Source organism: Dasypus novemcinctus, chromosome X (assembly GCF_030445035.2).
Source record: "Dasypus novemcinctus isolate mDasNov1 chromosome X, mDasNov1.1.hap2, whole genome shotgun sequence".
Classification (NCBI taxonomy): Eukaryota; Metazoa; Chordata; class Mammalia; order Cingulata; family Dasypodidae; genus Dasypus; species Dasypus novemcinctus.
The window spans coordinates 167,968,786-167,993,516 of NC_080704.1; the positions used below are offsets into that span (position 1 = coordinate 167,968,786).

The 24,731-nt window shown below is 35.8% G+C and overlaps 1 long non-coding RNA gene across 1 annotated transcript in view; it reads right to left on the reverse strand.

Moving 5' to 3' along the window:
- Positions 1–20,424, reverse strand: part of LOC139438085 (uncharacterized) — a 131,405-nt gene extending 110,981 nt beyond the window's left edge. Inside the window, exon 1 of the long non-coding RNA XR_011647972.1 lies at positions 20,284–20,424. This is a non-coding gene — a long non-coding RNA (uncharacterized lncRNA). The remainder of the gene's footprint in view (positions 1–20,283) is intronic.
- Between the last annotated feature and the right edge of the window lie 4,307 nt (positions 20,425–24,731).

Sequence of the window (24,731 nt, forward strand, 5' to 3'; positions counted from 1 at the left end):
ACTCACAGCAAATGGATATAGAGAGCAGAAATGGGGGGGCGGGGAAGGGAGAGAAATTTAAAAAAATTTAAGAGTTTAGGAGTTTAGGTCACAGGTCAAACCTTACTTTGGAGGGAGGGTTTTCTACCCTATTTGATCTCATTCTAAACTGGTAGTATCTTTCAAACTTAGTAGATTTGAGGCTTTTTATTCTTACTAGACATATTTGTTCAATCGTAAGATTCTTGCAAGAGCCTAGGGTTGTCAGGAAAGGAGATAAAGGTGAATAAGTTCTACTTCCTAAGATCTAACAGGACCACTTAGGCACACCACAATTATTCAACCAATGTTTGCTTTTGTTTTGTTTTGTTTTGTCTTAAACAAGAATTTATTGACTCACTTTTAGAGTCTAGAAGCCCAAAGTCAAGATGTTGGCAAGCCCATGCTCTCTCTCTCTCTCTCTCTCTCTCTCTCTCTCTCTCTCTCTCTGTATATCATTGTGGCACATTCATTGCATTTGGTGAATACGTTTGGGAGCACTGCTGCACCGCATGGATTATAATTTGCATTGCAAATCCCCCAGTACATTCAGTGGGTTATGGTAGGATATATAATGTCCAGCATCTGTCCCTGCAATATCATTTAGGATAACTCCAAGTCCCAAAAATGACCCCACATCTCTTCTTCCCTCTCGGTACCCTCAGCAACTACTGTGGCCACTGTCTCCACAGCAATGATATGGTTTCTTTAATTGCTAGAGTCACGATAGTTCTATAATAGAATACCAGTAAATCAACTCTAATCCATATTTTATTCCTCCATCTCGTGGACCCTGGGATGGTGATGTACACTCCACCTCTAAATCAAGAGGGGGCTTAGATCCCACATGACAATCAATGTTCTTTGAACTGAAGGACTCCAGTTCCCGAGCCTGGCAGAACTAGGTTTTGGCACTATTTCCCTCGGAAATGCATCAACACACAATAGCTCTCAATAGTTGTTCACATCCATGGCTTAGAACCATAGTGAATTCTTGTGAGGAAAACCATTCTATATAGCCATAAGCACATAATAATAATAATAGGACATATTTCAAGCATTGATTAATTAATCTTTCCTCATAGTTCCTAAGTCTTCACCTAGATAGGACTTTTCTCTCTGTAGCAAAATGGTGGAAAGTGGGCAGAAGAATCACTCTAAACTTTCTTCTCCTTTTCCACTTCACTGTCACCACTATTGAAGGCCTGAGCCCTGGCATGCTAGCACCAATGAAGCAAATGGGATGATGGCCATCCCCGTGTTTCAAAATGCTGGGCTGAGCACCTCACACTGGACCACAGAGGCCAGGATCCCAAGGCTTCAAATTCTAATTTATAGCAGAGTTATAATGCCCCTAGACTCCGTATTTCTTTTATCCTCGATCTTCTCCTCATAGAAACCAATCCTTATAACAATAATAACATATGACTTTTTAGCATTTACTATGTGTTAAATAGCAAACATGCATTAATTCATTACTCTTTGCAATAAACCCATGAACTGCTTGTATTATAATCCCTTTGACAGTTTTAAGGTAGATAGATCCCAGAAGATAATGCTCTTAGAGCTAATCCATTCCTGGGCATGTAAACCTCTTATAGATGGGACCTCTTGATTAGATTCAGTTAAGGAAGTTTCCTTTAGATTAGGTCACTTTAAAAGGGCATGACTCAGGGTGGGTCTTAATCCTCTCATAGGAGTCATTTATAAGTGGAGGAATAAAAAGCCACAGTTAGGAAAAAAAGTTGCATAGACAGGAGAAGCCTCCAGAGGTTGAAATCCAGAAACATGGGAGAGAGAAAGTCAGATGGAACAGCCTGAAGCTAGAGGTAATGATGCTGAGAGGAAAAGGCAGAGACGGAGACTTTAAATTCCTTGAGATGCTATAATAGCATTAACCTTTTAAGTTAAAGACTGAGATTGTAACAAATCTCTCCTCAATGAAATGCCTCAACTAGACACATCCACATGGTTTATCACAATTACATCCATTACAATTACTATCACTATTTATTCATTATACAATTAAAATTTATCAAACATAGCTCTTTTACACTACTACACCCAACAACAATAGAAAAACTAAAGCAGATGCTGCCATTGTGCCCTGCCACATGAGAGGAATCCAGGATTACCAGCAACTGGGCCTAGAGGAGAAAAGCATTGTATAATGAAACCTTGATATGGACCTTTTCACAGCCATAGAATTGTAAGCTTTCAACCTAATAAATTCTGATTATAAAAGCCAATCCATTCTGGTATATTTTTCCCTGAAAACTAAAATAACACCATTTTACAAATAAGGAAATCAACTTAGGTTAATAACAATTATAGCACTTTTAACTGGTGGAGTCAGTATTTAGGTCAAGTCAAGGTCATAGCAGAGTACACAAATTCCTATTACTCTTTTCTTCATGCTACTCTGTATCTCTGTCAATGATACAAGACACCCTGTCCCCAAAACAAACCAAACAACTTTCCAATGGGTCCTCCATGAACCTCATTCATTGTTAAAGTCCTACATCCCCTACATATTCAAAATCTTCATGAAAGTTCATAGAAATGTGGTTTTCCTAAGAGGATGCCATTTCCTCTGTAGCTATCTTAACTGGAGCCTATTCATGATTCCACATATTTTTATACTCATGTAAAATAAGAAAAAGCTTTGCAACTTTGAAACTCATGCCATCCTGCTAAACCGCACTCTAACCCTGGAGTTCTTCACCTTTTTTGCTCCATGGACCCATTTGCAAGTGAAAAGCATGAACCCCTTACTAAGTCCACTCCATACTATATATTAGTTAATAAATATATCACACCTGCACCAACACGTTCCCACAAAAATAATGTTTTTTGAATTTCAATTCAAGCTCACAGATTCCTTGTAAAGAACCCCTGCTCTAACCCCTTCACATTACTGTTATTTATAGACCTCCTCTGGAGGCCCTCATTAATATTCACTGGACATTTTGATATAAGGTTTGTAAGATTTCTATTCCAAGTATATCCATGCCCCTAGTGGAATTCACTGGAGGAATTACCATGCAGTCACCAAGCCTCTCAGCTTCTTCAATTTTAAAACTTCATCAGCTTTTCATGCAACATATATACAGCCATGCATCTAGGGCCTGACTCAGAAACACACTGGAACCCATTCATCTACAGAAAAGAATGCAAATAAGACAATTTTGTTCTCAGTTCTTACATACCTGACTCTGACCACTCTCTTCTTCAGCGTCACTGAGTCCAAGGTTGTCTTCCCTTGATCTTGCTATTTTCTTCCACTCATTTTTCACCCTGCTGGCATCTCCTATTTCTATATCTTATGTCCAGTTCTCATGGTTTATCACCTGCACTCTTCTCTTGCATGCACCTTTTATTATTACTCACTGCCACACTCACCTTTTAAAACCTCTACACTGGATTAGTTCTATGTTATACCTCTGCCACTCATGAACATAGGTAGTGTACACAAGTGGAGACGATCAAAGAACCATGAAAACTGATCTTAAGTCTTAACAAGGTCCTCAAGACTGCTTGTCAGAACGTCTCATCATTTGTCAGCGAATTTCAAATATTCTTCACTCTCAGATTCCTACTCAAACTCAACGGTAATGATTTCAAGCTGTCAAATTTGCTTCCTAGTTCATTACCAAGGGACATGCAGACCATCTGGTGTGCGATCTCCCTTAACTTCTCATCCACTAGCTACTAAATTATCAGCACACATCTCCACTTCTATTTTGTTCTTTCAGTCTCAAATGATGAAATATCCTTGTTCTTTCTCAAGGCCAGTGCCTCCCTTGTGCCTTCAATCCCATGCCCTGCAATAAGATCAGAATTAGGGTAAGGTAAGTGAGGCATCCAGGGCAGCACAAATTTAAGGAGGCACCTGCTCTTTGGTGCTGACGCTGTACTTGCAGACTTCTGAGAGTGAGTTCCCCCATGAACTTCGTGCCCTGGATGCCTCACTTGCCCCACCCTAGTCCAGTCCCTGTCCTTCAGCCTCCTGTAGAAACTTCCTTCATCATTCATCCCCAATTCCTTCTTCAATCCCCCCATCCAACATAGTCTTTTCAACTAACTCTTCACCAGGGGTTCTTAATCTTCATTCAGGGGGCCCATGAGCTTGAATTGAAAAACAACAACAACATTATTTTCTCTGACCTCTAACTAAAACATAGCATTTCCTTCACTTATGAATGTATGTAATAAATAAATTACAATAGTATTCATTTCACCTGCCTGGCAAACGAGTCCATGGAACAAAAATGCTTAAGAACATTTGCTCTACACAATGTTCAAATAATGCTCTGTTTTTTGATGTTGTAAATTTCACAAAAGGCCTCTCTCTCTCTTCAGAGAGTGGTCGAGGACTTTTGTAGCTAGGCAATTAAATATGACTAATCCGGGCATTCAATATTAGGAAGTGAATTTGGCTCTAACACCTGAGGCACATTCTCCAATAACAACTTTGTCATTAATAAAGATGATAACATTTCTTTTTTATGCCCTGCTTGTTGGTTTTCTCACCCCCAAACGTATTCAGAACTTAAGCAGTAAAAAGGGTGGTTATTTATTGGGTGCTCCTCAAAGACCCCAATAGCTAGTTTCCCTTCTATGCATGCTATTCCTTATGCCTACAATCAGACCATAAACCAGCTTAAACTAATCAACTCCCAGTCATCCTTCAGATCTCAGTTACCTTCCGAGGGCAACGTGCTCTTGACATACATGAAACTAAATCAAATATGCCTATTATGAGGTCTCTTAGTACCAGGTACATCTCTTTTGCATCAATCACCATGGTTATAATTTTGTATTTATTTGAGTAATTCTTCACCATCTAACACAATCCCTTTCCAAGAGAGGTGATCAATAAATTTTCTTCCAATATATGAAATTATGTAGGCTTTGCTCCATAACAAAATTATTAGTTGTTAAAAGCTGAGTAGCAATGAGAATTGGTGAAAACAGGTTAATTCCTGATGTTCAGAATTGATGACATAGTGAAGATAGATATATATGATAAGAAATCATTTACTATCATTAAATTATAAATTTTGGTGCCTTTTTCCATCAAAGTAGTCATGCAACTTCAGCATGTTTTTCAAGTGTCTAAGTCAACATCAGATACCCAGAAAATGAAACTACTGTTACAAATATTGGAAATAAAATTTAATTATAAAAAGAAAATCAGAATTAAGTTTTAAAAACTAGAACATATCAATGTGAAATCATCCCTCTTGAAAAGTATAAAGATTCTAAAATGCACTCATTAGGAGCATGAGGGCAAGCACTCCTTTTCCAAATTTGAAAGCTTAAAACCATGCCCAGAAAAGGTGAAATATTAATATCAGAACAATGAAAACTAATAGATGTATAGCACTTTACAGAATTGCTTCTTATACAGCCTATAACTTAAGACCTACAAAATCCTTAGAGATGAATCATAAGTGTTCTCATTTTATAACCAACAAAACTAAGACACACAATGTTGAGGTGATTTAAAATAGCATGGTAGCTAAGTTTTAAAGACTTCTACTGCCTTCCTATTGGGTAGAGTAACTCAATTTATCTTTACCTCTGTCTTGAAATTTTTAAGCTACCATATAAACCCTAACTTAATCTATATTAATATGGTTCAATATTATGGATAAAATGGCTAAAAATGGCCCTTACATGCTTGATAGCTCTCTGGAAAAGTCTGCACTATGATTTACAGTGGATATTTTTTTAAGGCATTTTAGGGCCAAATAATTTCTTTCAGTCTTGAATGTTCATATCCTTGTCATTTTTATTACTTTTCAAAGAAAAAAAGTAATAGCACTTTCTCTTTTCAACTCCAAATCTCAATTTTGCTTATTTTTTAAAAATTAAAAATTACCTAATATCTGATCTCCATCTTTTTAATTTTTCAGAATCAACAAATTATCCTTAGCAAACAAGCCCTCAAAATATCTACTGAGATAGTCTTTCGTAGCTAAAATGATATCATTTTAGCCTTTACACCAAATGAAAAGGTGCTAGCCCCTATTTTCTTCACAAGAATGTTGTTAGTGGTTTAAAAGGTTAAATGGCTTACTTCAAAACGTGAAAATGCTAAATCGAGCCTAGCCGCTTATGAAATAAGGTAGATGATAGGAAAAGGAAAGAGGAACCTTTGCTCCAATTAGGAAATTAAACAGGCAGCTGCTGTGCCATAGTTTATTTTCAAAGGTAAAACATGCCTGCCCTAAATATTTCCCCATTAATTTATATTATTTCTGTAGTTTTACACATCTGTATAAATGCAGATTGTAAAACTATATCTAGCACATCAAATCTGTGATTTCACAGATTTTTTTTTCCTAGAACAAAATAAAAGTAAATGGAGATGTTAGTCATGAGTTGTTTTAAGGAAAAATTTTAAGTAAATGATGGTACAGGTTGTTCAACAGGGATGGACAAAACCATGAAGATGGTAAACAAATGACTGACATTTGGGGAAAACCTGATTATGAAACTATTTCTTGTGTAGTCCCTTTTTTAGAACAAGGAAGTTTTAAATGGATAAGGGTGCAGAATAGTACAAAGCTTTTAATATCCTCTCATTCTTACCTGTCATTTCTGTCTAACCAAAGCCCTGGAGGTCCATGGTATGAGATGGAAATTTCTGGACTAGTGGAAAGGGGAAGAGAGAGAAGGGAAAGGAGGGCCTAAAGCACAGGGCTCTGATCAGAAATTGTTCTGAGGGTTCAGTGTACCTGGGAGAAAGGAATTAACCATGAAAGGTGATAGAGGCTCTAAAAGAAAGAGTTCTCCAGCCTTGGCAGGCCTCTGCATGAAGAGGTGTTACTGAGTACAGTGTATTTTCTATCATCCAGATTGTTCAATGACACAAGGTCACTGAAACAACTTGTGTACGAGAAAACTATCCTGTTTGGGGAGTAGCTCTTTCCAAAAAGACACCATGGTCTCTCATGAAAATTGGACCTCCACAGGTCCTGCCTTACAGGATCTCCAAATGTGATCAGAGATGTCTTAATCTTGGACTACATATAGCATCCACTTCCAAAAGAGTTCCACAGAGAGAGGCACAAACAAAACAACTTAATATAGCAAAAAACATGCAAGCATAGCTATTCTAAGAGGTGAAGTTAATGAATGCCAAGAACTTAAAGGAGCTTTAGGAGAAATAAAAACCAGAGTGTACTGCCTTTTTGGTTTTCTTAAGAGTATATGTTCCGAATAGTTATAGAGAACAATAGACTAAAGGTGAAAATATGGTATGACATAAAAGAAGTCTGTGTAGATGGAGCTTATAAAATGTGCATATACATTTGCAGTGGTATTTTACTGAAAAGTGATTTTACCTGAAATTGTGATTGGAAAAAAAAACACTGTTATATCCTAAACCCATTTCCAATATATATTCTACATGATGCTTTGAAAAACCTTTAGAATATTCCCAATATTGTATAGAACAGTTGATGAGTATTCCATTATTATATACCTCTTACCTGCAAACTTATTTGCGTCCCAATACATCTTTTCCATTTTCCTTCCAATCACAATGCTTAATACTCCTGCTATGCTGTGAATTCCATTCCACAGTGACCTCCTCACATACTTCTCTTCATTAATTACTAATCCCACTGTATTACATCTCCATTTTTAATGGTCTTATTATCAACAAACATGTTAAATTTAAAAATAAATAAGCAAATATTATTTGATACTATGTTGTTCTATAACTACAATTTCTCCCCTTTACAGAAAAAGCTCAAGAATTATCTATACTGCATTCTCCATTTCAAAGAGCTTTCTATGTTCCTAGCATGAACAGACAACATGGTTTACCCAGGCAATCTCATTTATGACTGCTGCCCCCTTTCACGCTTAAAAGTGAGCTAGTAGTTTACACTCTCTCCCAGTATATTCAGTGTGTTATGTAAACTATTATCCATGCAGAGCAGCAGTGCTCCAAAATGTATTCACCAAATGCAATGAATGTGCCACAACGATGAAAGAGGTTATTGATGTGAGAGGAGTGGGGTGGGATGGGTTGTGGGGTATATGGAAACCTCTTATATTTTTAAATGTAACATTTTTTGTGACCTATATATCTTCATAAAAATACAATTTAATTTTTTTAAATAAATAAAATAAACGGGAAAAAAGTGAACTAGTTTGGGGAGCAGAAGTAGCTCACACAGTTGAGTGCTGACCTCAAACATGGGAGGTCCTGGGTTCATTTCCTGGTGCCTCCCAAAGGAAAAACAAAAAAAAAAAAAGACGGGCAAAAAACAACAATGAGCGGACAAGTGCAAACAATGAGCTAAAAAACCGAGCAAAGAGATGAGGGACCCATGGGGGGGGGTGCGGAATGAAATAGGTTTGGATGATAAAATCACACGGTCGCCCTATACATGCAATAATATGTTAAAAATAATACGTAAAAAAAGAAAAGATTCAATTCCTATAGCAGCAAATGGATGTATAAATGCAGTATCTAAGACGAAAAAATTTTAAGCATTTTTAAGTGGAGTTTCCAAAATTCTACCAAGAGGCATGAAGATGACCAAAGCTACACCATGACTCAAGATTAGAAGACTACATAAAAGAATAAGTCAATGAAATTACAATTATAGTCAAAATGAGATTCTTCAGGAAAACTTATAGAATGATACATATGTTTATAGAGGAGTGAATGCCAAATATATGTTTGATGAAAGAATAATACAGGGGAAAGAAGAGATAAAAAAGACTTTACATCATGTTATAGTTAGAATAATAGGAATCACCTAATAGCCAGGATGTGACATGGAAAAAAATTCACCAGTGGTGGGGTGAATATATTAGAAAGTATAATTCCACTTGATCTCAAGGTATAAATTAATATTAATGTAAGTACACGGATGTAATAATAATAAATACACATATATAGATGATACATGTACAAATAATTTTGTACTGATAGGCATGTCAAATAAAAAGTATGGATATCACTCACACTAAGAGATAATTTAGAAAAATATTTTATCATATATAAAATGTAATGTATGATAAAGAATACCATAAAGTAACAGAGAAGCAGTAAAGTATGCTAATACTAAGTTTTAGCTGTTGGGGAAAATGAATTGATTTACTCCTCTTATCTCATGTAGCAAATAAATTCCACCTGGATTACAGAAATAAAGGTAAAATCAAATAATCAATAAAAACCTAGAAGAAACCAGAGATGAATATTTATTAAGCATGGGGTAGCAGTGATAGACTTTCACAGTTTCAAAGCAGAAAGAAATCAATGTTATAGTGATTACTTTGACTGGATTAAATCTTAAAATTTCTGATGTTAAAAACGCAACTACGAATGTTAAAAGGGAAGCAATAAATTGGGGAAATATAATGAATATAGTAACATTTTAAAAGCTCATATGAATGTTTTAAGAAAGTTATTAAAATCCCTTATAGAAAATTGAGCAAATAGCATGCACAGAAAATTCACAAGTGAAGAAACACAACTCTCTAATAGGCTTATAAAAATAAATATATACAACATTATTAGATATCAAAGAAATGTAAATTTAAACAAGTTTAATATTTTCCCATCAAAGTAACAACATATGGCTCTATTTTCTAATTATAAAATTATATTTTAAAATGATAATACCCAATGACATTGACATTCCTTTCATCCAGTGTTTATATGAATCTCATCTAAGAAAATGATCCAAAGAGTGGGAAAATCTTCAGATAAAAATTTTTTAAGCACCATAATTTATACAGTGAAAAATCAGATGTACCCTAAACTTTAAAAACAGAGAAATGGTATCTTCTATTATCACTGAGATGTAAGAAAAGAATTTAAAAGAGGATAAAATTGATGGAAACACATTACAGTGAATATAATTAACACAGCCAATTTATAATGTGAATGTGGCTGGAAACGGTAGCCTAAGGAGATTAATGTCAACTGAAAGAAAACTAAAGGATAGTCTAGGGATTGTAAAAAATAATGATTTTTTTGGTAGACAGTGATTGTGGTACAAATACAAGAACGTTCCTCTATTAGAAGGTGTTAAGAATATGGAGATACATGGGAAAAACACGTCCAAGATAACATATAGACTACAGTTAACAGTAAAAAAAAATGATTCACAATGATTTTATAATCAGATGGGGAAATACTAATGTAGTGTTAAAGTAAAAACAATCAAGAGTATAAAAAAATAACATTATGTACTTTCTATGACCTCAACTACATAAATAATTTGCCATGTTGGCAAACTCCTAAAATAAGAAACTAAGAAAGATTTTAGATTCTGAATGTCATGCTGTATCAAAGAAGCTTGTATTGCTATCTTCTCCATATAAAGTTTGGCTGATGACTTCATCATAATTTACAGGTATATTTGGTATCATGAACATCAAACCTGAATCTGCAGTTTTATCCTAAATTAGCAAAGCAGAGAATAGAATGTGGTATATAGATAATTGTGGAAAATTATCACATATTGAATTGATTTTGTTGATAGCTTAAAAAATATACCTTTGATATTTGCCTCAAGTTTCTATCTAAATATTCCAATTGGACAGCAGATATTAGATTGCTTGCTCGAAGATGTTCAAAATATTATCTGTTAAATCAGAGCAATTAAAATACTAGGCCTATAAGTTATAAAACCAAGTAAATTACTCGGATACTACAGGGGAAAATGTTATGCTTTGGAAACTACTTTTAAATTATTCACAACGTTTTTGAAAATGAGAACATTTTTTTATAAAAGCAAAAACAAGACAAACAGTAGTCAAATTTATGGGCCATTAAAGGAGAAATGTTAAGTGATAGGGAAAGAACCCTCCTGAAATGTGCCTTATTATTTATGTACTGCGGTGGACAGGAAATTGAAGGCAAAGAGAAGCAAAAGACATACAAAAATCATTAGTTTCTACGTTAATGTGGCAATGGTCATATGCCCAAACGCCATTAGCATTTGGCACAATAGACAGACAAGTAAGTGAAAAGTCATCTGGCAGAGACTAAAAGGACACAGATTTCTTAATGGAAAAAGATTTCCTTGTTTACTATGTATTTTAGCTGGGACATAAAACAAGTAGGCAGGAAGAAGGGTGACGACTTGACTGTGGGAAAAATTGTATCAGCAGCATTTATGAGGGTAAGATATAAGAGACAAGGACTTGATATTCAGCAATTAGATAACAGAGCATCATACTGGTAAACACAGTCCTGCAAAGAGCAGTGAGTGTGGCCTAGACTTCACCCTCATTCTTTTAAAATTTATTTCAATTTACCTTTATTGTTGTTTTTGTTGTTTTACTTGATCACAACCCAATGAAGGTTAAGAATAGGAAAAGGACACATTACAGATTATATAAATTCCATCCTCAATTGTTAGTGTGTGTTGTTATCAAAATAAATCTTCTATTCAATAATAAACCTAGCCTCCAAAATGACAGTCAACTAGAGAAAGTGGTGTATTTTTCTTTCATGTTTACCCACAGAGTTTAGTGAAAGCATATGGAATAGAATGCCCACAGAGACGCTGTAAAGAGTTGGTCAGCTGTGTAACCTTGGACAAGTTATTCAAAAATTTTAACCTCGGTTGTCACATTTGTCAAATGTAAGACAAGAGCTTTCAGATTTGTTGGCGTGGAGCAAGAGAAAGTATGGGTGAACACACTTTGGTAATGGGGAAGTACTGTATAAAACAATTTCTTGTATTACATGTAGGCCTTTTGTGATTAACAGCAGGTAATACACTCTCAGTGGAAAAACCTATTTTCAGACATTATAATGATTACAAAATACTGTCATTTTCATATATTTGAAGGACCAAGCATGTGTATCAACACATATATAAAATAAAAGGGCTCTCCATTTATCAAAGGTTTTCTTTTGCTTTAGAATATTTCCAGATTTACCATTTTATACATAAATACGAGAATAGTCTATTTATCTTATTCATGGGTTTGCAAACTTTTTTTCCACAAAAGCCAAATATTTTAGACTTTGAGAGTCAAATGATGTTGCAACCACACAACTCATAGCCAATTTTGAGTATATGGATGCTGTAGCTGTATTCAAAAAACTCTTTAGATAAACAAGCACCGGGCCAAACATGGGTGGTTGTTTGCTGAGCCTTTATCTAATAAACTGATAACAAGTCTGGAAGAAGACATGAATGTTACTGTATTAGTTAGCCAAAGGGGTGCTGATCCAAAATACCAGAAATTGGTTGGTTTATTATAAAGGGTATTTATTTGGGGTAGGAGTTTACAGATACCAGGCCATAAAGCATAAGTTACTTCCCTCACCAAAGTCTATTTGGGGCAAGATGACTGCCGACATCTGTGAGGATTCAGGCTTCCTGGGTTCCTACGTTCCTGGGCTTGTTTTACTCTGGCTTCAAGGTTCCTTCCTTCCTGGGGCTGGCTTCTCTTTCCACTGCATGCTGACTTCCCAGGTCTCCAGTTTAAGTCTTCAGCATCAAACTTCAAAATCAAAACTCCAACATTAACAGCCCACCATTCTGTCCTTCGCCATGCCTATTATCTGTGAGTCCCCACCCACCAAGGGGTGGGGACTGGGTGGGGCTCAATGCCCTAATCATAACTCAATCATCCCCAGGTACAGATCATATTACAAGCATAATCCAGTGTTTCTTTTCTGAATTCATCAATTATATCAAACTGCTATAGTTACCATTGCCCAGAAGATGTTGAGAATCTGGGTCCATCTGGAAATGTTTCAATGGACATGAACAATTTGTCTCATTATGCCAGCACCCTCAGAGAAGATAAAGTTACTTGTAAATATGATGCTAAACATATTTCTACTAGGGTAAGGGTCTCCCTGGCAGAATACATTCATGTATCACACTGTTTGGTCAGAGTTCTGAAAAGGTGTCACAAAAGGACTTCAGCAGAGGCTCATTTTTCATACTTCCCTCAGAGTTCTAAGAGGATGTCAACACACATTCACTTTTCATACTTGTTCAAATATATTGTCTCAGGGTTTCGTCAGATAGCTTCAGCTCCATATCATTTCCATGTTCTATACAGGAAAAAAGTTAGTTTCATGTGTTCTTTTTATCAAAGAATCAATAACTTACCAAAAAAATCCCAAAATCCCCAAGCTGACTTCTATTTCTGCCTCTCCAGCCAAAATGATGCCACTCAGTTTCTACCAGCTTCCAAGGATGCTAGGAAAGTTAAGTATTTAAGCTCTTCCAGCTTCCATAGTGGACGATGACAAGGAAAAATGGAATTAGGAATGGATATCAAGGTAGCCAGCCAAAAATAAATTCCATACCAGTTGAGACTTTTCCATAATCCAAGTGTTAAAGGATGAGGTCTTATTATTGAAGGTTGCAGTTTAAGGTCAATGATTTCAACTCTTTCCACATGATGACACACATATAAAATGATAATAAACATTCACAGTAGTGTCAGGACCTGGAGTATCAACTTTCCCTCCTTCCCACCTGGCCTCTTGAAGATGTCAATATCTTGGCACACTTGTAATCTATGGAAGACACATCAGTGCTCTTGGGAGATTCCAATTAGACTAAAGTAGTAGCCGAAAGAAAACTGTTGTGAGTCTAGGTTACATACTTGTTTTGAATAGGTTATAAAAGTTTGACTTAGTGGAGAGCCAAAGTTAGTTATTTAGGAACATTTTGGAGCAATGATTTGATATCATGTTCATTACAAAAATGAAGCGTCAGAGAAAAAACAATAAATATCTCAGAATTTAAAATGGAGTACATAGGCAAGCCATTGTGAATAATAAACCTCCAATGAAGTATATACATTACTAAAGCGTATTTATGCTCAATATTCAGCAATTAACAAAGTAACGGTTGAATTATGATACACACATACATACAATGGATGATTATGCATCCAATAAAATGTTTTCTTACCTTTAAAACTAACATTAGAGAATGCTCAAAAGATACTTATTTAAAAATGTTGAGCATGAAATTGTGGAGGCAGTGTGATGCAATATTTTGTACAGATTTAGTGAGCACGTACATTCGTAGGTAAAAGACTAGAAGACAATATACAGTGTTATTCTGGATGGTGAAATGATTTGGGATGCTTTTGTTCTCTATATAATTTTCAGCAGTTTATAAAGTTTTTACAGTGAATATATAATATTTATTTTCAAGTAAAAAAATCAGTTGGGTAAATTTAATACTCCCCTCAACTGTCTCTAATACCCCAAGGTCAAACTGAAAAGTGAAATTTTACAAAATCACCTATGGCTTCCTGATACTTTGTGCTCCCTGATTTTGTTCCTTAGTTTCTCCCTCACTCACTGCTTTGTTTATCTTCTAATTTGTTACTAATGTATTTTTATTCTAAGACTACATTTTATATTTTTATATCTGAAACCAGAATATGACTTACAGTAACATATTCAATTTAGTGAGATTTTTTTCCCAAAGAACTCATTAAATCATCGCTATGTTTTATAATTTTTGCTGTTATAGAATCAACAAAATATGGCAAATAAACAATTGGCTCCCTGAAACCCTAGGATCTCTATTTAGTGAATTTCCTATGTGTTTTTTCTCTGATAGACAGTAAATCTATTAAGTTAATGAGCTGATTAAAAGTTACAGAGCTGCTGCTGTGTTTGGAGTTGAAATAGCTCTTGTGGAGCTGGAACCAGCTGCCTTATTTACTGAAATGTAAGCAATTTTTCCCAATTCCTTTAGGCTTGTGCTTATTATCTCATATCCAAAAAAGAAAGAAGGAATCTCTTTTATCTTCCTCCTTTAGTGGGAATTCAATCTAAATGCAGGATTCTTTAATGTATGGTTGGTGAGTGTGCCCCATTTCTCCCATAAGGGAGAATTTTACTCTGTTAGGCTGCTATGACAAATAGCACAAAGGCTTGGTTTAAACAAGAAGAGGTGTCAGCAAGTAGATTCTTTCTCCCCAAGGTTTGTAATGTTCTGCTGCTGGCTGCCAGCAATCCTTAGGATTCCATGGCTTGTGCCCCTATCTAATATCACATGGCAATGTCCTCTCCTTTCTCTTCTTGGTTACACTGACTTCTCACTTTTGATTTCTTGATTCTTTCTCTCTATAAGGCCTCCAGAAATCCAGATTATGATTGGACCTCACTCAGTTTGGCCATACCTTAACTTAAAATAACATCTTAACTTCAAAGTAAGAAAAGAATAGCATCAAGAGGTCTAATTTACAATGCATTCATATCGATGAGAATGTAGATTAAGAACATGTCCAAATTGGGATACATAATTCAATTTATCACAGGGAGACTTCACTTTTATGATTTTATTTTTACAGGTATACAGGACTTTTCATTCCCAGGGCTTCTCTTCTCACTACTGCCTTTTTTTTCCTGAACAATAATGCAGAAGGCAAATCTTTAGAGTCCCAGAGCCAGGGCTACTTTCAGTAGCTACTAGTTATAAAGCAAATTTCCCACTCAGATTCAAGAACCTAGATTTCCATAGGCCAATGTTGTTGAGAACAAAAAGAGGGTCAAAATTCAATATTTTAAAAAGTGTACTTGAATTTCATTTCTGGGATAAAGAATGCTAACTGTTCACTCAATTGTCATAGTAGGAACAGAGCAAACATTATTTTTAAAAATGAAGGGAAACGGACTTTGGCCCAGTGGTTAGGGCGTCCGTCTACCACATGGGAAGCCCGCGGTTCAAGCCCCGGGCCTCCTTGACCCGTGTGGAGCTGGCCCATGCGCAGTGCTGATGCGCGCAAGGAGTGCCGCGCCATGCAGGGTGTCCCCCGCGTAGGGGAGCCCCACGCGCAAGGAGTGCACCTATAAGGAGAGCCGCCCAGCGCGAAGGAGGGAGCAGCCTGCCCAGGAATGGCGCCGCCCACACTTCCCGTGCCGCTGACGACAACAGAAGTGGACAAAGAAACAAGAAACAAGACGCAGCAAAAAGACACAGAAAACAGACAACCGGGGGAGGGGAGGGGAATTAAATAAATAAAAATAAATCTTTAAAAAAAAAAATGTAATTGATCCAATATATTGATTGCTTACAAGGGCTAAGTTAACTTAGCCAATCTTTTGAAAAATAGGATAATCTGATGATTTGATATAATTTTAATTATTTCATTCATTCAACACTTAGGGAAAACTCTGTGCCAAGGCACAATTGTAGGTCCTGTCTCAAATAAGGGGAACCAAACTGGCACCGTACCTACCCGCACGTGGTACTGAGACAGAAGGCTATACAGAAATTAAGTAAATATGGGTCTATGCTTTAAAAATGCAGTTAAGACGTCTAGAGAAGATTGCCGTGCAAGCAGAGGTCCTCTTCGCCAACTTACATCTGTCAAACCAGGCAAGAGCAGATACAAGACGGAAGAAAAAACAAAAATTGGCATCAGCCATGGAAATTAGGATTGGATGTTATTTCCAGGCGTATAACTTGAGGGGATTTTTGTTATTTATATGTACATGTATACATATAAACATATGTACATACAATTACATACTTCAGACAGAACTAAACTGAAAGAAAGCATGGGGAGCTGAAATAAAATCTCTTCTACCCAACAAGGGAGAGCAGTGGGTCATAGAAGCAAATGAAAAGAAACCCTGCCATCAACTAGGCCTATGAAGAAATAAAATGCTTTTGGTATAGGGGTAGCCATCTCTCTTTTTATGTTGATTCCTTTAGGGCAAAATAAAATAAATATTTTTATACTATATCTTATTTACCTTGTGAGCATAATTATAAAATTTAGCTTGTTTAGCTATTGAAAAGGCAATTAGCTCTAAGACACCAAAATTCATGCAACAACCTCCTTACGATTGGAAATATTTATTGTCATATCTGGTGAGCCTATGAAAGAATATTACTCAAGTTCCAAATATAAAATCAAATAGTGAACTATTTTACATTGAACAAAACCCAAAATTTAAAGGAAAAGTGGGAATTTTACTAACCATAAAATAATGAAAAACGGCTTTCAGCTTCTATCAAACCACTTCGTAATAATCTATGTTAAGATTATTTTACACATTATAAAAGCTTCTAGTTATTGAAATGTACCAGTAGATCTGAGCTGAAGAGGAAAGAGTGATTAGAAAATCAGCAGACAGTGGAAAAGCAGGAGACAATGTACCACACTGATATTCACTGATTAAAGAACTAAAAAAATTATAAGGTACAGCTGCAGAAAATATATAAAAGCACAAATCAACCCTTTGGTTAATGTATTTAACATAAAGAAGGAAGTATTTACAATACAAACAATGGGGTGCTCATTAACTATTTTTATTTCATTTTATGTTATTTTTAAAAATTTTTATCCCCCACCAACATGACTCCCTCATCTGTCTGTTGTCTGCTTGTCTTCTTCTAGGAGACATTGGGAACTGAATTAGGGACCTCCCATGTGGGAGACAAATGCCGAAGCACTTGAGTCACTTCTGCTCCCCGCTGATTGCATTGTCCGCTGGTTGTGGCATCTGCTGGTTGCAGCATCTGCTTGTTGTGGTATCTGCTCATTGCAATAGTTGTGGCATCTTGCTGGTTGCAGCATCTGCTTGTTGTGACATATTGCTGATTGCAGCATCTGCTTGTTGTGACATATTGCTGATTGCAGCATCTGCTCACAGCAGCATCTTTCTGGTTGAGGTACCTGCTTGTTGTAGTATCTTCTCATTGTGGTTTCTGCTCATATTCTTTAGGAGGCAGTGAGAACCTAACCCAGGTCCTCCTACATGGGAGGCAGGCACCCAACTTTTTGAGCCACATCTGTTCCCACAATTATTTTTTGCTAACCAAATATTCAGTTCAAAAGGGATACACTTTCAGGATTTCAAAAAAAAGTCCCTTTATGAGCAGAGTGAAAATGATATGATTTATGCCCATTTTCACGGAACTTTGTATTTGTCTATTGAAGCACAATCTTAAACAGATTTCATGTTTTTGTATGCATTGTAGTTAAGCTAAATTAGTTTTGTGTTGCTACAAAAGACTAACCATCTAGCAGTTATGTGACTTGGAGGATTTATTTTTTAATAAAATTCATGAGATAAGATATAAAAGAAAATTCCATGTTTTAGAGTAATTCCATTTTAAATGAATATATTTTATATACCCATATGAGGGAATGTTGCACATTCATTCTTTCTTTCTTTCATTTAACACGTATTTATGGAGTATTTGTTATGTGCCACATACTGTTTTAGGCACTAGGATTTGAGAAATGAACAAAACAGGCAACAAAACAAAAACAAACAAAAAACACCATTGCCATTGTGGAGATTACATTTTATGGAAGAGACTTGGATATTAACTTAAATTAAATATATTGGATGTTAGTTGATGAGAAATACTACTGAGAAAAATAAAACAGAGAAAGGGTATAATGAATGTGAGCATATGTGTGTTTAGGGGTGATAGTTCTGGGGGAGGAAATAACCTTAAATTAAAACCAGAAGGAAGTGAAAGAAGATACTACACATGCAAAGGCCTTGAAGAGGGAACATGCTTGAAATGTTCCAAAAGCCTGCTGTGAAAAATCCAGAAGCAACAAGGAGAACATAATCACTGTGATGTTACTCATTTTAAATATAATAGGGTCACTACTGTTATTTTTAGATGAATTTTTTTAAAACTCTGAGTTTAAATTTTGAATACGGTAAATATCCAGAGATTTAACAAATATAAAGAAAAGCACTTTAGGGTCTCCCAAAACTTTAAGAGTAGAAATCAGGATTTGAAGAGACGAAAATTATTAAAGATAAGAGAAATACAGCAACATAGAACCTAACATCTTTCACAAAGAGGTGAGCAGTGAAGGTAAGAAAGAAAAAGGACAATAAAATGAGCAAAGAAGAGAGATAATAGTACGAAATTCAACTTACTTCACATGGGGTAAAGGAGAAGGGTAGGATAGAGAGGGGCAAAGATAAAAACAAAAATACCCCAAACTAGGCAAGGAATAGGGAAAGCAAAACCAAATTCAGTTTCTTTCAAAAGTGGGCAAGGAAGAGTAGGGAGGGCATGAGAATAAGAAACAAAAGTAATTTAACATGGGGAAATAATAGAGACAACAGGACCTAATCCAACTGCCATCACAAAGGGTTAGAAAGGGAGGATAAGAAAGAAAACGACATAAAAGTGAGAAAGGAACAGATAAAACTTCTTTGAGGCAAGGGAAGGGGAAATTTGGGATAATAAGAAGGAATAGAGAAAGCAAAACCAAATTCTCCGTCCAAGGGGGGCAAAAGAGGGTAGGGTACTGGCAGGAGGCAATTAGGAAGGAAAAAATGGCCCAAAGTGGAGGGGGCATAGAGAAAACAGGCTCTCATCTGCGTTTCTCCTTGAGGGGGAAGTGGGCATAGGGCAGGAGAAGAGTAAGGAAAAAAATTTCAAAACCGGGGAAGTTGTGGCAATTCCAGCTTCTTTCGCAATGGGACAAAGGGGATTGATAAAGAAAATGAAAAAAAAAAAGGCACAAAACTGGGAAAAGAATGAATAGGACCAAATTCATTTTTTTTTTAAATGGTGAGGGGGAAGCAAGAGTTCAGAAGGAAGGGATATCAAAAGATACATGATCTTAAACTGGGGAAAAAATAGAGAAAATGGGACTAAATTCAGTTTCTTTAACCGGGGGCAAGGAAGTAGGGATGGGGAGGTAAGAGAGAAAAAAAAATCCAAAAATTGAGAAAAGAACAGACAGAAACCAACTTCTTTCACAAGGGGGAAAGAAAGGGAGAAAATAGGAAAGAAAAATAGCCCCAAACTGGACCAGAAATAAAAAAATAAAATAAAATAAAGAGGGGCTAACCTATGTTCTTTCGCAAAGGGGAAGTGGGAGTAGGATGGTGCGTAGGTGTGTGTGGGGAGGGTGGACGGGAAATTGACCAAAACTGGAAAAGGAGTACCGAAAAGATGTGCAAATCCAATTTCCTTCACAAATGGCCACAGAGAATAAGGGGAAGGGCAGGAGGGGGAAGATAAGAAATAAAAATAACCCCCAATAGGAAAGGAGCTGTCCAACTGACTTCACAAGGATCAAGGAGGGCTAGTTGGTAGTATGCCGCAAGGAGCAAAAGTGACCCCCAAACTGGGAATGGAATAGGGAAAATGGGAGAAATCCTACAAGGAGGGAAAGGAGGAGTAAAGGAATAGGGTAAGATGGGGAGGGCCGATTGGACAAAAACATCTTGTTTAGCTTCTGACTTTCATGATCAAATACTTTTCAGAATGTCAAAGTGTGGGGAAGTCATACCTTTGGGGCCACGTTGTGAACTGAGGGTCCTAGGGTCTCACTGTGTGTTCCAAGAGCGCTAGCAGGAGCGCTGGAGAGGAGGCGCATAGACCAGAACGGAGCCCAAGGCAAAAACCACTTCCGCCTGTTGCCTTCAAGGCAGCAACCCAGAGAGCTCCCAGTGGCCCTGCACCCATGGGGTCTCCTGAAGCCTTATTTCAGGGACCGGAAGTGCAAGGGCTTACTTCCGGGGGCTAGCGTTCTCCATTGTCACTTCACAGGAAGTGTGGTAACGAGAAGGGTTCGCCAACGTCTTAGGTATCGAAATGTGGTAAGTCTGCGCCATCAACCTAGAATAACAAAAATGGAAATTGTAGGGTATCAAACCCTGAGGGTAAAGTAACGATTCACAGAACTTTGTGGCTTATCATTTTGTTTACTTATACTTTGAATCAGTGTATTGTTTATTAACTGACCCTCGAGCAACAAATAAGCGCTACCTGGAGTAGCGTGTTTGTGATGAGTGTGGAGAACCCTTTGCAATATTTCTGAGTGCCTTTTCCTTTCTGGGAAATAGAAAACGAAGGAAGGGTAAAAGGACTCGTCAGGTTGCCTTCTTGAGCACATCTTTCAAAGGATATGTAATGTGATACTATAACAGGCCGGAATCATCCTAGCTTTGAGAAACTCTAATTTTTATTTATTTTTTATTATATACTTTGCTCTATTGATTAAAAAAAAAACCTTAACCCTACCACTTAAAGTACCATCTTTTCTCCATAGAGCTAAGGGAATTCAACATACCCAAAGACATACTTTCACATCTTTTTTAAAAAATTGCATTTAAATGTTTGTAGCTTCATTATCTAAACAATAAAAAGAAAGCCTCAGTGTTGTATAGATAAGAATGGATAGATTTTCCTTTGGCTAAGCTAACCAAGTTCTGCATGCATAACGGTTAAGTAGTCATCTGTCCCCGTTACAACTGAATTTGTCCCTAATTAGGCTGATCCTCCTAATCAAGTCATTTGCATTTTATGATCCCTCACTTCCTGCAGACTAATAAGTAATAGGAATTGTTCCCTTGCTCTGCCCATTTTCTTCACTAGGATGTGATGGTTAATAGATGAGGTCATGCTGTTTCCTAGAGAAAATCAGAGGATTAGAACACAACTTAATTAATATCTACTACAAAATGCTTTGAGACCTTTGTTTCTCAAAAAATTAACGTTGGTTTTCCATGACCTAGTTGCTGAGAAAATAAAGGTCCTTTCAAATAGGTTGGGTATAATCTTGTGCACTCTTCTTTTCCAATCTTTAAGATTCACAATGCATAGTGATATTATTATAAAAATTTTATACAAAAGAGGTAACGTATTACATGACCTCTCACTCTCCATTGCTATTTCTCAAAACCAGGTATATTAATCCTAACCAGTGTGGTTTGGTTCCTTCCAGAATTATGAAAAAAAAAAAAAAAAACAATTTTTGAACTCTTTTAGACCTTATCAATTTTCCTGATACTACATTTGAAAAATACTCAAGGTTGATGACTTTAGCCAGTTTATATATTTAAAATAAATTTCTATACAATTGGAATCTCTTCCTTCCAATTAATTTGATTTTACCAAATATTGCTTTTACTTGGACTTTATGAAAAAATAAGAAAATTTCTGGCAATACATCTAATGGTATGGGCTTTTATAGATTTTAAAAATTCTACAATTTTGAGTTCTATAAATTTGCCTTAAAATTATTGTTTTTTTTAACCTTTCCTCTATTACTATTTATTTAGCAGTGAAAAAAAGAACCTACAGGGTTGAAAGAGGGTGAGAGAAATAAAACAAAACAACAAAAAGGAATCAGAATAAAAAAGCAACAGTTAGAAAACATTGACATTGGCAAGACTTAAATAGACGCAAGACTATAATGTAAATGGATGAAACTCACCTTATTGAAAGGTGAAGAATAGAATGAGTTAACATAAAGGAATCTATATAAGGTAAAATAAACAAAAGTTTCAAAACTAAGAGAATAAATACTAGATAGCCATTCAGAAAAGAAAAGCAAGGGTAACAATAATATTTTAATATCCTGCCATAACCCACTGAATGTACTCGGGGAGAGTGTAAACTACAATGTAAACTATTATCCATGTGATGCAGCAGTGCTCCTAAATGTATTCACAAAATGCAGTGAATGTGCCACAATGCTGAAAGAGGTTGTTCATGTGGGAGGAGTGGGGTGGGGGTGTGGGGGTGTGAGGGGTATATGGGAACCTCTTATATTTTTTAATGTAACATTTTTTATGATCTGTATATCTTCAAAAAAATACAGTTAAAAATGATGGGAGTGGGGAGTGGGGTATATGGGAATCTCTTATGTTTTTAATGTAATATTTTGTGTGATCTATTAACTTTAAAAAAAGATAATTAAATTAAATTAAATTTAAATTTAAAAAAACATATAGTTTAATGTAAACAAACCAAAAAAACCTTTCAATTAGAAGTTAGAGGCTTTTGATACTAATAAAGGCAAAAAGCCAGGATAATTCATCATTTGTTAACAATACAAGGAGAAATGAAAATAAACCAAGTGGATGTTTTCAGGGTATCATTGTGAGCAATTAGAGTAATAGGTGCTTATTATAATGCTGGTGCTTATTTTATTTAAAATAACTATGTAACTGTTTGAAAGCCTGCTGTTTGCCTCCAACCAAGATCCTCTGCTCTAGTTAGGCTGTTGCTCTTCCTTGATGTATTTTTTTTTTAATTTTCCTGACATGTTTATTCATAAGTCGATGAATTTGCTCACATTTTTCTTCTTGATAGAAACAATCTTCTCCTTTCTGTCTGTTCAAGTTCTACTTTCAAAACCTTGCTGAATTTCAATCTTTTTTAATGAAAACTTTTTTCTACATTCTTTCACCTATAGCAGATTTATTCTGGCTCATAGATGGCTGCAATGTGGTAAGGGTGTGGTAAACATCACAGGCCTAGGTTTGAATTCTGACCCTGGCATTTATCAATTATGTAAACTTGGACAAAGGATAAAAACTGAGCCTCCATTTTCCCATCTATTAAATAGATAATAATGGTATCTATTTCACACAATTGATTTATGAGTATTAGATGTGGTGACACAATTTTAGCATAGAACTTGGTTTATACCTCAGTATTATTGAGTTATGCTTTTATTCTTTGCTTCATATATACACATATATTTAATTTTTATTCTGGGAAATTTCCTTCTTTTAACCGCATTCATATATACAGTTCAGTGCTGTTAGTTATAGTCACAGTGTTGTGCTAGCATTAGTATTTGTTGTTGCTTTTTAACAAGGTTCTGAGCTCCTTGAGAGTGGGAGCAAATTGTATTCTTTTCTTTTATCTCTCTCAAGGCACTTTCTCCTTGTTGATTAACTTATTCATTGGAATCTGCCTTTTATTTTAATGATAAAAAAAGTCACTGTGAAGAAACCCTCTGAAATACTGGGCCTCGCACTATACAAATGGGCAAGCTATTGAGTTTCCTGCATTTTGAAGAATCTAGAATAGCATTTGTGGAGTTATCAACCAAGTTAATAGGTCATTTTGGGAATTTCTCAAATAATTTCTTTATGAACAATATTTTACTAGCAATATAATATCTATAATCTCATTACTTTAAGAGTTGGGGATGAAGAAAGAATCTTAAAGATGTCTTGAGACTCAATTGTTGTTTCTTAGTCACCAAAATTGAATGGATGCAGGTTCCAAGTTCCTATTTTGGTTTCTTATTTCATGCCAGGCTTGGAAGAGTCCTGATAATACCAGCTATGTGAAATAAATATTAATTCAACTATTAAACTTTTGAACAATTAGACCAAGCTACTTGATGTTTTCTAAGACAAATATGTATTTTCAATATCCCAATTTTCAAAATATGACTGTATGAAGTCTAGTTTTCCCTGAAACATGCTAAATTTAAATGAACGCTCTCTATCTAAAGAATGCTCTATATCAGGGGTTCTTAACCATTGGTCCACAGACCCACCAAGGGCTCCATGGAAAGATTTCAGGGGGTCCATGAGATTGAATTGAAAAAAAAAATTAACTTATCTTTATTTTCTCTGACCTCTAACTGAAATCTACCATTTCTTTCACTTATGAATGTCTGCAATAAATTACAGTAGTGTTCATTTCATATCACATTATAGTTGTTGCATATCTTGAAAAATCGCCTACACTCATCCATACTTTGAAATTACAGTGTAGCTGTTAGACCTGATGCTAGTTGAGTGTCATAAAACTCTGCGCCACTACTTTCTGAGAAGTGGTCGGTGGTTTTCACCTGACTGGCAGAGGGTTCTGTGGAACAAAAACAGTTAAGAAACCCTGCTTTATATGAAGTTTCTAGTATAGGTCATACTATAAAAGAATGGTTGTTAATAGTTAAACCATAAAAATGCAAATGTTTACCAAATTGCT